Source organism: Pleurodeles waltl, chromosome 6 (assembly GCF_031143425.1).
Source record: "Pleurodeles waltl isolate 20211129_DDA chromosome 6, aPleWal1.hap1.20221129, whole genome shotgun sequence".
Taxonomy (NCBI): domain Eukaryota; kingdom Metazoa; phylum Chordata; class Amphibia; order Caudata; family Salamandridae; genus Pleurodeles; species Pleurodeles waltl.
In genome coordinates this window covers 1,013,051,465-1,013,066,587 of record NC_090445.1, presented here as the reverse complement: position 1 = coordinate 1,013,066,587, position 15,123 = coordinate 1,013,051,465, and the positions used below count along the sequence as shown (strand labels likewise).

At 43.7% G+C, this 15,123-nt stretch overlaps 1 protein-coding gene across 5 annotated transcripts in view; it reads right to left on the bottom strand.

The window, feature by feature from the left end:
* The window catches only part of PRDM16 (PR/SET domain 16), a 986,347-nt gene that overhangs the window by 304,618 nt on the left and 666,606 nt on the right, over positions 1–15,123 (bottom strand). The gene's annotated exons all lie outside the window — the stretch shown is intronic.

Genomic DNA, 15,123 nt, shown 5'->3' with positions numbered 1-15,123 from the left:
TGTGAGATGTATTGATCTGCAAGACACACCACCTGTACGTTTGTGGAATGGAAGTTTTTGTGGATCCGAAACACTTGCTCAGTGGCTCTGGGAGGTATGAAGGGAATATGTGTTGCATCAATGGCACCAATCAAATGAGGGATGTTGGCAATTGCATAAAAATCAGACTTCAATGTGGCAAAATCTCCCATTGAGGAAATTGTATGTAACCCTGGAGGTGTTGCAAGAAGGCATTTAGGACATTTGCCAAGATGTTGCTGAACATTGGTTGTGACACACCATATGCCAAGCCCACAGTTGCCTGAATGGAACCCATAGCCAGAAAATGTAGGACAGATAGTACCTGTACTGTTGGAGGGATAGCATAGGGCTTTGGTTTGGCAGGCAGTAGAGCAGACTCCAATTGGGAACACAGCTCACAAATTGTAACACTGTTCAGACGATAGCTGATGACAATGTGGCTCTCTTCCATGGTAGCCAGGTCAACAAGGGGTCTGTATACTGGTGTAGCATTTCCTCTCCACATGGGTCGATGGCTATGGTGTAGAAAAACACAATGATGCGTGTGTGTAGATGTCGACTGTCTGCATGCAGGTATCACATACATTCATACACAACTCTTTTAACACATTACTGTAGAATGTTGTGGTCAGGCATTGAACACATTGATGACGTGTTGAGATTGGTGTGCCAGGGACATATACACCTGTGAGCTTGGATGCTATCATGCTATTGGACATTGTGTGCTGCTTCACCATTTTGACTCTCATAGGTATTACTATTCCGCCATAGACACTGTCCCTCTTCTGTCTATAAACATGTGGAGGACAGGTGTAAGTGACATCATTCTGCTGGCATTAGTTGTCATTGCAGTAGGCTATCAGAACCACTGTGCAACTACTTATTGGTTAGCATTGGTGTCTATGGGGGACAGGGGCCAATCATGATCTGCGCCGGCAGAGACGGTGCACACCGCAGCGGTCCTCACCACCATTTTGTGTAGCCCTTGCCACTTGACTCCTGTACCTCGAGATGGCCACTATTCCGCTGCGTGTGCTACCCCTGTAGGCCAAGTTTTATGGCCGACCAGGGGACCAGGTGAGTGGCATTACAGCATCCTAGGAGTGTGTGCCAATGTAGTGGATGCATGTGTGTGTGACTGTTGGATGTCCCAATGGATAGGTGATGTGTGACAGGACGTATGCATGTAGGGGCATGATTGGGAGTCATTGTATGAAGTACAGATACATGTAGTGTTGTATCCCAAGTGTGAATTTGGAGGCTTGACCTACAGTATTTTGTTCTATGTGTCTCCCATGCAGGTTAGAGCCCATCAGAAGAAGGGGATGTGGAAAGCCATCGCCAAGGAAGTGCGGACCCTGGGCATCTACAGCGGACAGAGCACCCACTGTAGGAAGGACCTGAGATGCTGGGGCCAGAAGACCGCAGAGGCCCAGCTTGGGACGGCCTCCCAATGAGAAGGGGTGCATATCAGACCCTGACCTCCCTAATGGCCCGGATTCTGGCGGTGGCCAATCCAGAGTTGGATCGGCCCTTGAAGGCAGCACAGCAGCCATAGAGGGTGAGTACCACCATTGTCCTGTTTATACTTTGTACTGTGTAGCTGGGAGCAATAGGTTGGGTAGCAGGTAGTAAAGGGTCTTGGACAGGTGTGGGCATGCAACTGGCCCCCTGAGTCACTGGGATTGTGCAGTTATCTGAGTATGGGTGGGAATATGGCTATGTAACAGGTCCTATGGGTTAACCTGTGGATCTGATGTACCACATCATCGATTTTTCACATTGTAGTGGAACTAGATCACTCCAAGGTTGCCATAGTTTGCCTGGAATGGGATTTAGGGACTGGATGATGATGTGGTTGGCCAGTATAGCACCAGTATGTCAGTGTAATGTGGGAGCTGGATTTCCTTTCATAGGTACTTACCTTCATGGAGTTGGCAATGGATGTGAATGACTGCATTTGTGCCTACATCATATGTGTACTGTAATTGACAGCCTGCATCCCTTTATCTTTCCACCTCGCCCTCTCTGTCAACTGATCTCCTTGTGTGCATTAGCATTATCAGGCACTGGTGAGTGGGGATGCTGCAGCTCACGGGATCCAGAAGGCAGAGACCACCGATGTAGAGGGGACCAGTGGGTTGGAGGGCAAGAGGAGCAACACGGGGGACGCGACTACCACTGCTGATGCCAGCTTCCTGGTGGTGGCAGACCCTTCTGGGACCCCCAAATATTTTCCATCTTCCACCCCGAGTTGCCCGTGCCCGCTCACCCAGGAAGGTGGGCGTCTCATTCGCCCCAGGCACCTCAGGCCCTGCCCAATCAGCCCTGCTGCCCTCACTAATAAGGCTATTGATCTCTTGAAATCCACCTCTGTAGGGCAGACAACCATTGTGAGTGCCATCCAGGGCCTGGCATCCCAGATGCAGCAATGCAATGCCTACCTGGAAGGCATTCACAGTGCCATGTCTGGCCTACAGAAATCTTTTCAGGCTCTGGCCTCCTCTTTGACGGCAGCCAGTGTCCCTGGTCTTTCCATCCTCCCTCCCACCAACTCTGCCCCTTCCAGCACCCCTCTTCCCTCACCCATCCCACACACACATGCAGACAAGCATACACCCAAGACACCACACAACAAACTCCAAGTGACACACAAGCAGCACATGTTCCACGGCAAGCATGAACACACTCCACATACAACTGCAAACACGACAACATCCACTTCCCCCACTGTCTCCCCCACCCCTCCTCCTCCCGTTCTGTCACCTCACCATGCACAGCCACATGCACTGCACCCTCAGTCACTGCTCTTGCCTCCATTAGCACAGTCACCACAACAGCAGTCATCCACACATACACCCCAGATACCACACCCGCAATCACCATGTCAACCCACACAGACACTTGCAGCACACTCACCACACCAACAGACACCACCACAACATCCATCTAAACTAGCTGCCTGTCTTCTCCCACTCTTTCTACCCCCTTCCTCCCAATACACAGAGACGCTTACACTCATCCACACAACGTTCATCCACCAAACATAAGCCGACTCAGCATGCACCTGCATCCATTCGCAGCACACCTACTCCACCTACAACCACTCCCTCAACCGCCAATCCCAAACCTGTCTCCAAAGTTCCTCCACTGCACCTAAAAAGATTTACCTTTCCCATGTTGACCTATTTGAACCCACTGGCCCACCCTGTCTTGTCCCCAAATGTTCCCCGTGGCCTCCCCAGATCCAGTCCTTCCCCTTCAAGCTCCTCCAGAGTCATCTCTTCAGGGTTCCCTGGCCCTTCCCCAGCCAGTCAAAAAATTTGTAAGAGGCCTGATCCCTCTTCCACCCCCAGTCCAAGCCCACTACCACTCCTTCAAGGGCAAGCCAAAACACCCACCCCGCCAACTCCTAAGCCAAAGTCCCCCCTTCTAAACCTGAGTCCCCACCCCCTACCACCCCCCCCTGCCTCCTGAGGTACCTGCCTGCCCCATTGATGCCCCTGCCCTGTGAAGTCCATGGTCATGGTAGAAGTCAAGTATGTGCCTTGTTGGCACACTTGGACGTTTTCCATGGACTGGCCCATGGCCTTGTTTGTACATAGTTTGTTTCACTTTTCATGAGTCATTTAATATATGTGGCCAAGAGGCATGTTGGTGCACTGATGTTCAGTTGTCCTGTGTTTTAATATAGGAGGGTTGTGTACACAGGTATATGCATCAATTTATTTATTTATCTGCATGTGTCAGGTATGTATATATCTGTGCTGAGTAAATAGCTTGTTTGGCCTGTGTGTCTGTGTGTGCGTTTGGGTGTTGGTCGGGAGGGTGTGTGTGTCTATTGGTGTTGGTGTGCATATATGTGACCGTGGTAGTCGATGTGGGGGATGCGTGAGGTGTGTGGGTGTGTAATTGTCCCCTTTCCTCGCTTGTGCGCTAGGTGCCTGTAATCACCGTTGCCATCTTCGTTGGTGGTCACAGTTTTGAAGATGAATTGCGAGGATCAGCGCTGGGAAGATCTCGAGTTCATGCTCCATGTCATCGTCGGCCTCGTCTGTGTCCCTGCGCTGAGTACTTCCTTTTATACTGCTCCTTTCTGCCAGGCTCTCTGTGGCAGTGGTTCCTCCCCGGAAATCATGGTGGTGTGGTAATTCGTAATACGGTGGGTGGGATGGCCTTTCCGCAGGCTTGAAGATAGCCTCTGCTGTTGGCAGCGGTCGTACCTCACTGGCAGTACAGGCGGTGAGGTGGCTGTGTTGCTCACAGTTCACAACCGCACTCATAATATGGCAGTCCACACCGCTACCACCGGCTGGGCAGTCCAACTCCACCATACTCATAATGACCACCATAATGTGCAATAGTGTTTCTTCAGCCTTGCCACATATCAGCAAATAGTAGCGTCTATCTTTTTGGACAATGGGGATAAGCTGTCCAATATAAGCAAGGCACCAAATCAACACAGCAAGAACCTGCTTTTTAAAAAACAATGTGAGAAACAAGCAGACAAAGTTGTGGGGGCGAGGCAATTGTAAATCTTTAAAATTTGCCAGGAGTTCACTCGCTTAGCCAATTCACTTTTATCCTTTCACATTAATATCTGACAAATCTGCTTATTTTAATGGCTCTTTAATTTATTCCCTGAGCAAGGTGCTGCCAGAAGGTCAGAAGCTTGTAGTAGTATCAGGGGTGTCTCCTCTGTAATAGAAGAGAAGCGTCACCCCCGATCAGACAATAATTATTTGTCACTGCCTGACTAAGCCATGGGAGTCTAGGGTAGGGTGGGGCCATGGCAGGGAAGAGGAGTGGTGGGCACTTGTAAGTGCGCATGTCAGCACGGCTGGATGTCTTTGCACACTTACAGGCTCCTTTTGCCTGAGCGAGTGTCAAACCAACCTGCTCCAACCAATCTTGGCACTTCTCTCATGCTTGCTTTAGCATGAGAGCAGCATCAGGATTGAAAGACTGTGCTTTGTGCCCCAGTGCCAGGAAAAGAGGAGCTTCATGGAGGTGATTGACAGCAGGAGAGTCGGAAAGGTATATTTAAAAAAAAAAAAATTATCCCCCAGCCCTCCCACCCCGCCCCACGACCCTGATTGGCAGCAGCCGCCAATGAGTAGTATTTAGTGCTTCAAATCAAAATACTGCGATTTCTAAGTGTCGCAAAGAACAGATGTTACTATAATTGTAATTATTGCAGGTAGGTGAAAGGAGGAGTCCACCTTGCTGGGATTCACAATTGTGACCATCTAATCACTACAATCAAATTACAGTTGGCACAGAACATTCAGCTCAGTGAGTTACACTGTATGAGTAGGCCATTAAGGCAGCATAATGTAAAACTGTCCAAACAGTGGAAAGGAAGAAACCCAATCCCAGCTAAATATGAAAAAAAGCCTTTAACTGAAAGATCCTCAGTTCAATGTTTAAACTCATTTCCTTTTTCACAGCTTGCAGATTTCTCCTTAGACCAGAGGTCTGCATACTAGGGGTGACCTCTCTGGGGGACCTCAGTTGGCTGCAATAAGCCGCTCTGTAAGGTGCTATCACTAAGATGTTTTGTCACTCATGGCCTGTCTGGGTGCAGGTGTCCAGGGGAGAGAGGTGGCTCCAAAAACATCCTTAACCCTCTACCCCCTTATTTCAGATGGAGAATCACTCTGTGGATAACTTTACACTTTAGTAAAGCCAGGCTGCCCATAGCATGCTGGCAATCATGTATATGATTGCATTTTAAAAGGGACAACAGAACACAACTACCATGGTCAAGCATATTTAAACATTGCCAACTTTCTAAAATAATTGTGAAAAAATATGTTTTCACACGTGGGGGGCGGAGGGGGGTGATTGTTTGTTTTTTACACCAGGGGAGTGTGGCATGGAAATGTCTGAAGTCCACTGCCTTAGACGTATTGATTCTCAGTGTCAGAGGTAGGTTAATTCTATATCCCACCAATGAGTGGCTGTAGTGGGCTGCTTAATAAGGTGCTTTATAAATGTTTTCATTTACTTAAGTAGATACATTGACTAGACACCCAACCAATTCCTGGGGCCATAGTCTTATCCCTGCATTCTGTCTTGCTAAAATTGTTCGTTCCTTTATTTTAAAAAAATAGGGTTACCTATAAGTTGGTTTGTGATGTTATGACTGTTATAAAAATAAAAAGACATTTATAGTTTTATATTTTTAAGTCCTTCTGTCCTAATATCCGAGGAGCAAGTCAATGTCATATTATAGAATATAATCTATTTGTCAAAGAAACCTATAGTCTTCTGTTTCTAAATATGATCTTTACTCACAGGCTAAGTTTTAAAGGGAAGACTTGGAACAGTCCTGGCTGTAACGTTCTGAGATTTACTTCTCTAACATTTCAAAAAGCAACAAAACAATGTTTACATCCAACACGGATAATAAATTGTGGGTTTATAAGTGCTAATAGCACGCGCATTAATTCTTATTAATGCTTCCTGTGTTCCAGAGCTGGGCTAGGTCCAGAAAGCATGTATTACAAGCCGCCCTGCTGAAGGATCTGGGTTCATGCAGGCGCTGTTCCAGTGGTTACTGGCAGCCAACACTTTCACACATTCACAGATCCCTTACATCCCTCAAAGAGCTGCGAACCAGGAAGAACTGTTTAGTTTGGTTCTGCAAATCTCATGGTGTTACCGAAATAAACAGCCCCTGAATCACTCTTTTGCGAATAAAAAACGTACTGTCTGCCAAAAAGGTAACTCAGTGGGTTGAGATCCACATATTTGAACCCCAGCAAGACTGTCTCAGCCTATACGTACATATAAGTTCTGGAGTTGCTAGTATGAGGGGCTAGGGTTGGCTAATAAAAGTACCTATTTCCTGATCATAAAAACATAATATAGTTTTTTGTAGTAGTTGAGATTGTTTTAAATGTATTGTTTGCATGTTTTATGAAGTAGAACCAAGGGTGCATACTTTATAAAAATTTGGGAAAACAAACCCCACAAATGTGAGGATTTTTCGAAAATGACAGCTGGTAAATAACGCTTTCAACGGGAGAATTATCTCACCATACATTATATGCAGAATAAATTATTCAGCAAAACATTTGTGAGGTTCAGTGGCGTAGCGTGGGTGGTGCAGGGGGGGGCCGGCCGCACCGGGGGGGGGGGGGGGGGGGGGGGCGCGCTCGCACTCGCGAGTGCTAAAATCCACGGGTTAGGGGGCGCAAATTACTTGCCTTGCCCCGGGTGCTGACAACCCACGCTACGCCACTGGTGAGGTTGTCATAAAGTTGCAAAGGGTTCCTGATGAAGTTATCATTTTACAAACCTCTTAATAGAAAGCAAAGTAGCCAACAACAGCATGTATTTCTATTTATACATGTAAATCACATTCTAAAAATATTGATAACCTAAAGAATCATGAGTAGCTTTCAATAACCGGTTGTTTTCCACTGCAGCGATTCAAGTGACATCAAATAGACATGTGTGACCTCTGAGACAGGGAATTCCAGGATAAATGTGAGCAGGGCTTTAAGTGTGCCCGGTCTCAGACCCGCTAATAATTATAAAATGAACATTGAAAAGGGTACCTTTTGAGTCCTGGATCCATGTCCCTAACATTACAATCGAGCCACTGATCGAATTCGGAACAATCAGTGTAAACATCGTTTCAGTTATCCATGTCGTTGCTGAGTATATTTCACATTCTTTACTTCATTTTGCATCCTCTAAGAGTGTTTTTTTCCAATATGTTTTGGTTCTGTCTTTAATTGATGTAGCACATTGCTCTTGCATAGTGCATACTTTGAACGATTCCAGATGTTTATAACTGGGTACGATTGAGTTGTGGTGGAAGGCAGTGCGCTTCTGTGCAAATGCATGGGTTGAGTAGCATTACCCAAGGGGATGCCCCTTTACAGACACCCTCCCCCAATATCGTTTTTCCACGTAAAGGCCTGTATTTGAGTGACCTTCTCAAAGAACCTAAGGGTGTCTTGCTGCAATGTCAAAGGAATAGTAATTGGTAGAAACCAGAGCAGATACTTGCAATGTTTGCAGAATGCTTCTGCTGATTGGTCAGGGTTTTTAAAATAGGTGTTTATGACATAGACGCTTGCATGAGGACCATGTAGGGTTCAATGGATAATATAAATCACAAGGATTCGGAAGAACAGTGAGGGGAAGTCTGGGGCAAAAAAGAAATTGATACATCTCTCCAAAGCGCAGTGTGCCCCTCCTCCCGGATTACAGCACGCCATGGATTTCCAAAAACCATGTGCTGAGCAGGGAGCTCCCTGAATGCTGCCACCCTTGGTATGCAGGGTCCTACAATTACCCTAGAAGAACATGTTCATAGCGGCTGGCACAGGAGCAAACAGCTGTTTTACCAGAGACAGGCATCAGTGTGGCCTTGAGATCTTCAATCATGCCAGCACAGCCAAAAGCCCAGTACGAGCCAGGCAAAGCGAGCCACATGCCATGTTTCAGTGTTGAGTTATAGCCTTGGAGGTGAGGAATAGGGAGAAGGGGCTGAGCAGTGAGCTATTAGGGAAATCTGTAGGACACCTTCACTAAATATAAACCACTGTTCTATTAAGTTATGCTGGTCCTGCTTGCACTCTCCACTTAGGGGGTATTGCAAAGTTCCTCTGCCATTCTTCAGACTAGGAGCAGATGAATATCTTGCCATGTTGAGGTAAAACTCATTGGCCCTGGTCTGGTGTGGATTGTTTTTCCCTGACATTTGTGTAAACACTTGTTTGATCATCGGGTGGTATATATCGCATCCAGTAACTACTGGGTGCGTTAAATAAACTCACCCTTCATTATATCTTACCCTTCTTTAAAATTCAGAAGGGCAACACTGCTGAAATGTAACTGGGAAAAAGTGTACACTATTTACCATACTGTGCAGATTTTGGTGTGGCAAGAATCAAAATCCACATTTATTTGCCAGAAACTCATAACAGTTGCTATTTATCGCTCCCGATAAGTAATGTACCCCAGGATATTGTTATTATGTAGTGCGCTAAAAAGTACCAGATTCCAACAAACTCAGAATCAGGGTCGCTGATAAAAAACACCCCCGGTAGCAGGGATCGGGTTGGCAGCAAGGTGAACTATTAGTCCACACCAATAAGTACTCGTTTTGGGAGACTGTAAGATGTGAGCATAGAAAGGTCGTCAGAAAGATTTGTTGTGGGTCTCAGGGAAATTAATGGCAAGTCAAAACCAACTAAGAAATGTTCAAAATAGAAGTAGCAGAGTCACAACACCGCTGAGCTTCCCTAAATGTATAAATATTTCGGAAACTCGGCATGCATGCCAAATAAAATACTTCGTGTGCTATCCTAAACATATGCCAGACAAAGAGAAGCCTCTCTGTTGTCCAAGTTCCACTATTCCAGTGCACGCCAGTGAATCTTCAGCAAATGGCACTTCTTGCTCTAGAGGCCCTGGAGCCACGCCCATCTGCAAACCACTGTTACAGCTTTAGGTCATGGCAAAGGCAGCTTTAGTTCTCAGATGGAAGACGTTTGTTAATATTGAGATATAATAGGCTTCTGGTCATGTCAGACGAACCCTAAATCCATCCCCACCACTGACACTAATTTTACGCTTTCTGACATTATTGATGTAATAGTACGTCTATGTGAATGTTTGCCAGCGTAATGGAATAACTATGCAATACATGGTAATGCTATTGTTGATGTAATACAGAGGCAGCCTCTCACCTCAGGTGTGTCCACTCCTCTATTGCAGCACAAGCGACCTTACTTAATCTGGGGTTCTGACTTTGCTTTTAGGCCATATTCCCTATAAGTGTCTCTAAACTCATTGTCATTCTTGTAAAATGCATCTTAACACAATTATGAACAAGACACTTGTTTCCACCCACCCCCGACTTAATACAATCGAACTCTGACAATGGCGGGATTTGCAAACAGTTACCTTATACAGTCATGAGTTTGCATCTGCAAAGCACATCCTGAAGCCCAACACAATTCCTCTTTTCACTATAAACGCCAGCAAGACCTGTTGTCTTTGTCAATGCCTGTCCTCGTTTACGTCGTCAAAATCTCTGGATGTTTTGCAGACGATTGCTCATCACTTGGTGTCCGACCTCAAACCCACAAACATTCTTTAGCCGACCACATCCTGTTCATCCCAGACTGATGTATGAAGAATACACAAAAGAAATATGGAAACAAACAGCAACTAGAAGCATTGTTTGCCGAGTGACACCAGTTTTAACGTCTGCATTATGTTACAATGCACACAGTAATGTCCTTGTCTTATACAGGCTCCCGCACTGGTCGAATGTGCCCAGCAGAGAACTAAATGTTCAGATCAGTATCAAGCGCAATCAAGTGCCACAAGATATCCACATTCACAGATTTTTGTGTTCCAAGGAGGCCATTACCCACAGGATTTCTAATAGACCGCAAGTTACTTTTCAAACTGACCTCTGGCATCGTGGGAGATCCCAGAAAACATTATGGGGTGATCCTAGGGGGATGTGATGTGGACATTGAAATAAGTTAGTGCTAGAATATAAGCTCCATGCCTGCTTTAATCCTCATAGGTACTAAGGTGTCTCTTATCAGGTGTGAGATGCCCAGACAGCTCTTGGTTGTTATCTTGCCTCACTTTGTATTATAATGCACATAGTCCTGCATGCATGACAGCAGCATTGAAAATCAACAAAAATGCCAAAATGAAAGGTGAAATGAAATAAAAAGCAAGGAAAAGGGAGCACCTGAAGGGTGTAATTGACAGTGGCAGGGGATACAGAAGCAAAAATTGTAATAGAAAAATGCATTCACTTGACTCCTGGAAAAAACCCTGCAGATCCTTAAAGCGTTTGGGATCAGCGCTCACTTAACATTTCATTGTTCGTCTTCCTCAGTCAGATATAACTAAGTTCATGCTCTTTTACTCATGAACAGATGTTGACAGGAGTTGTAAAAAACAATGAATGTAATTGATTAAAAAGTATTGCCTGAGTAAGCAAACCAACCTGGGTGATTTCGAGCCTTAGAACTCAGTTAGACTATACAAAACCTACATCTTCACATAAAAAACCACCAGTGCACCAACAAATGTAGCATTAAGAAGTCAGCTGGTAGGTCCTTTACAGAAACATCAGGATTAAGAGAAATGCATAAATAAACAAAAAACAGCTAGAATATACAAAAGAATCTTTTTCAATATCATTTGACAATATTCTTGCACACTCTCAAAATGTGACATCAGGAGAAGATGTTGCTGAATTACCTTGAGTATAACTTTTTCTTAATGATCAAAATTCTAATCTACCACTTCTTTGTATGTTCAGGAATCTAAGGCTAGTAAACACCAAATGGAAAACCCGAAAAATCATCAAGAAGCCTTTCATTTTCCGAAGCAATTAACGGCCTACATTTTGGATGCAATAAATCCTTGATTATTGACTTGAGAACTGAATTCGCAGAGAAAAATGTGGAACCCAAACAAGGCACTGATGTCAAGAAAGTCACATCTCACTCAATGTGCATCCTCCGTGGAATTATTCACTTTTGTTTCTCTTTCTGACCATTTGAGCTTCAGGCTGTGCTCCAAAAACATTTTTGATCATACCATCGTTATATCCAGAAGGTGCTATTTGAGTCATCTTTTTCAAACTATTCTGCTCAAGCCCATGCTCTAATACTGCTCAAAATGGTAAACATCTCAATTGCACAAGAGGTCTTCCCTGACATTGAGCTAAAACAAGCCTGTATTAAAGAAACCAAAAGTTTACATTTCAAATTTTAATAGTCTTTGATCTCATTCCGAGCTTCTCTTTCTGGCCAATTTGAAAAGGACTGCTAATATTTAATTATCACCTCATGTCACTAGCAACAGCCAAACAAATACCTGTCAATTGAGTTTATGACCTAATTATAGGACGAAGGTTTTCACCTTTATGAATTTTGATGATGCTGCCCTCCCCATTCTGGGTAATGATATGGCCCGTCCATCAGTCTTAATGGACCAGTCAGCTGGTTTCTACACCCTGGAGTATGAAAAACAAGCTAAAATATTCCCTGAGCAAAGAAAAGGCTCAGAAAGTAGTTCTTCTCACTAGTTTCCTATCTATCCTTCCTTAGTACCCCATGGTTAAAAAGTCCTGGTCACCTGCATTTCAAACTAGACATCCAACTGCATCTGAAAATATCTTCCTGCTAACATATTTTAGGTCCCAAATCATTCCTGGGCAACCATGAACACTAAGGGCCTGATTATGACCTTGGCTGAGGGGATTACTCTGTCCCAAATGTGACGGATATCCCGTCCTCCGTGTTACTAGTTGCATAGGATATAATGGAACTTGTATTACTGCAATGGGATATCTGTCATGTTTGGGACGGAGTAATCCCCTCCCCCAAGGTCGTAATCAGGCCCTGAATGTCACACTTCTCCATTCAATTAAATGTTTCTTCTCCTTCACGTCTGCAGTTCACCTCATCAATATAAATTCCCATTCACCTTCTGACAGCACCTAATACGTATTTGGCACTAGTTATAGTCATTATAAAACCTGTGTGCTGGGATCACAATTATAAAAAAGTATGAAGTTTGCATCTTATGTTAAATTTCAGCAGGTCAAACCTGTTCATATTTAATTGGAGGAAAGGGCTGGCTATTTACCAGAACCTGCAGGTTTCGCTGCCACAAACAACACAGTTGGCATGTCATTCCCCATTAAAGGGCAATTCTTCGACTAGATCACAGCAGATAAACTTTGAACCCTGGGTTTTCAGGTTGCCTTAGATACCAACTATGTCTTCATAAGAAGGCCTTTTATGGGTTATCTTAAGGTAAAATGATGAATATATTTATTTGTTTTATTGGATTAAATGCCCACTTTTTCCCGTATTAATATGCAAGCTAGTAAGGACAGAAATGTACTGCGAAGATAAGTATATAGTTTTACATCTAGGTGAAGGTTTGACAGAAGAATTTGAAAATAGTTTGGGTTTCCACCTATTAGAAGAGAAAAGGCCACATTAATAATTATTAATGTACACATCCTACACAGGGCCTGCTTAGTCAGGCATCCCAGAGTTTTTTTATTATGAGGATTCGCTGTACTCTCTTTCTCAAAGCTCAAAATGAGACGGAGTCACCTAACTGTTATTTTAAATGATATTTTAATTTGATACATTTAGCCATCTCGTATTCATAAATGCATGGGGTTATATGTTAAAACACTTTCTTACCTCTTAGGCAAAGATCACACATGTTTAAAGCCCATATGCACTTTTCAGAAGTTATTTCTGGAAATGTTGAATCTCATAACAGCAATAAAAGGAAAATATTACTCCGGCCAAAATAAATGTCTATTTGGAACCTGTTTAAAAAAGTTGGGATATTTGTGTAGGTTTGAAATTCCAGCCTTTTGCAGATGAAAAACTTGACTGTTGAGGGAGAGAGAGCATGAAGAAGCAATGATTTATAGGGCTCTTCTTACTTCATTTGGCTACTCAGAAAAACAAAAAATTGGACTAGGATGTCCTGAACTTAAATGTTTGCGCTAACAAGATAGAAATCTCTTTGTTACACTTTAGGAGTACGCCATGTACATCAGTCAAAGCACACTTTTTAAAGCTTGCGGTGCGCCAAGTTTTGGACTCTTGCTCACAGAGGCTGTATATGAAGCACAGGGAAGCATTCATGTATAGCTTTTGGAACAAGGATCCAGAACAAGGAGTAACAATATAGTCAGCTTTGGGGGCGGGAAGGGCAGAGCGGGAGAAAGGGCATCTGCTTCTGGTCCAGGCTCCATCCTACACTTTTGCCGTTAATGGAACAGAACAGGCAATCTTCCAATCTGTGCACAATAGAGCTCTATGTGTGCACTGCGTAAGGGTTTGTGGGCAACTGAGTGTGCCATCTTGGATAACAATTATCCAGGAACCCTCTGGTGTATCACTATTGCCTAGTTACAAGATCTCTCAAGAACCCACACTTGTGAACGTTGCCTGAATAGCCATCCTACCTTTGAGAAAGCCCAAAATATGGAGTTTATGCAGAAAGCCTTTCCCCCCTTGTTTAGCTGGATCCTTGGAAAGCAAATGGCTTTTTCTGAAGCAATAAGAACAAAATATAATTTACCAATCCATCAGCTGCTGTGACCAGGGTCAAATACCCATGGTAGTGATGAGCAACCCATCCTTTTCTAGTTAGTTGACCTGTTGGGTCCTCTATTACAATATGTTGTGAAATTTAGAGTAGAAAATACCAGCTAAATAGATAAGTATACAGTGCGGGCACTACCGAATGGGTGTTGCTTCATGGTTGATGTTATTCAGTTGGAAAAATGTTATGGCTGGGAACCTTAGCTTTGAAAATGAAAACATATCTAAATTTAACCAAATAAATGTGGAAAATTGTAGGAAGTCTTTCAACGGACAAGTGTCACTTTTCTGTACCTAAAATAAAAAGTATTTTTTAATACAAAAATCAATGCATCAACCCAGGGAACGTACCCTACATTACTGCACTCTGGTCTAAAATTAAGTCACTCCAATTCACCAAGAGTCAACAAGTAAAAGAGCAGTTACTTACCTTGGAAACCAGATGTGTGACGATGAGTTCTAGAAAATGAGCTCTTGCAGGAGAGCACGAATAGGTCAATGTATAGAAATTCCGGAACTGGTGAAAGGTTTTCTAAAATGAGCATGTATCTCTATATTTATTTTGAAGTTACAAAGAGGCTAGTTGGTAATTATTTGGGGAGAGAAATAAATTAGCGGGAAGAGTGTAATCATACACAAATGAAACACAAAGGTCAGGCTTTGGATGAAACTTTTTCTTGCCAATCGAACTGCCCAACCTATTCAGTGTCACAGTAGATCTAATAATCCTCTAATGTAATTGTTTCAGGGCATCTGTAAATGTTCATGTTGTCCTTTTGGGGGACTCAGGTATAAGAAATGTATTACCAGGTTGGAGCAAGGCATAGAAACTCCCACTGTATGTCTATGCATCCTTAGAACAGTCATATTTCTGTACTTCCACTGACAATTGGAGTTGAGGCATAGAAATACGCTCGAATATTTCAGATAAATATAATTTACTGTTCTGATACCTGAACAT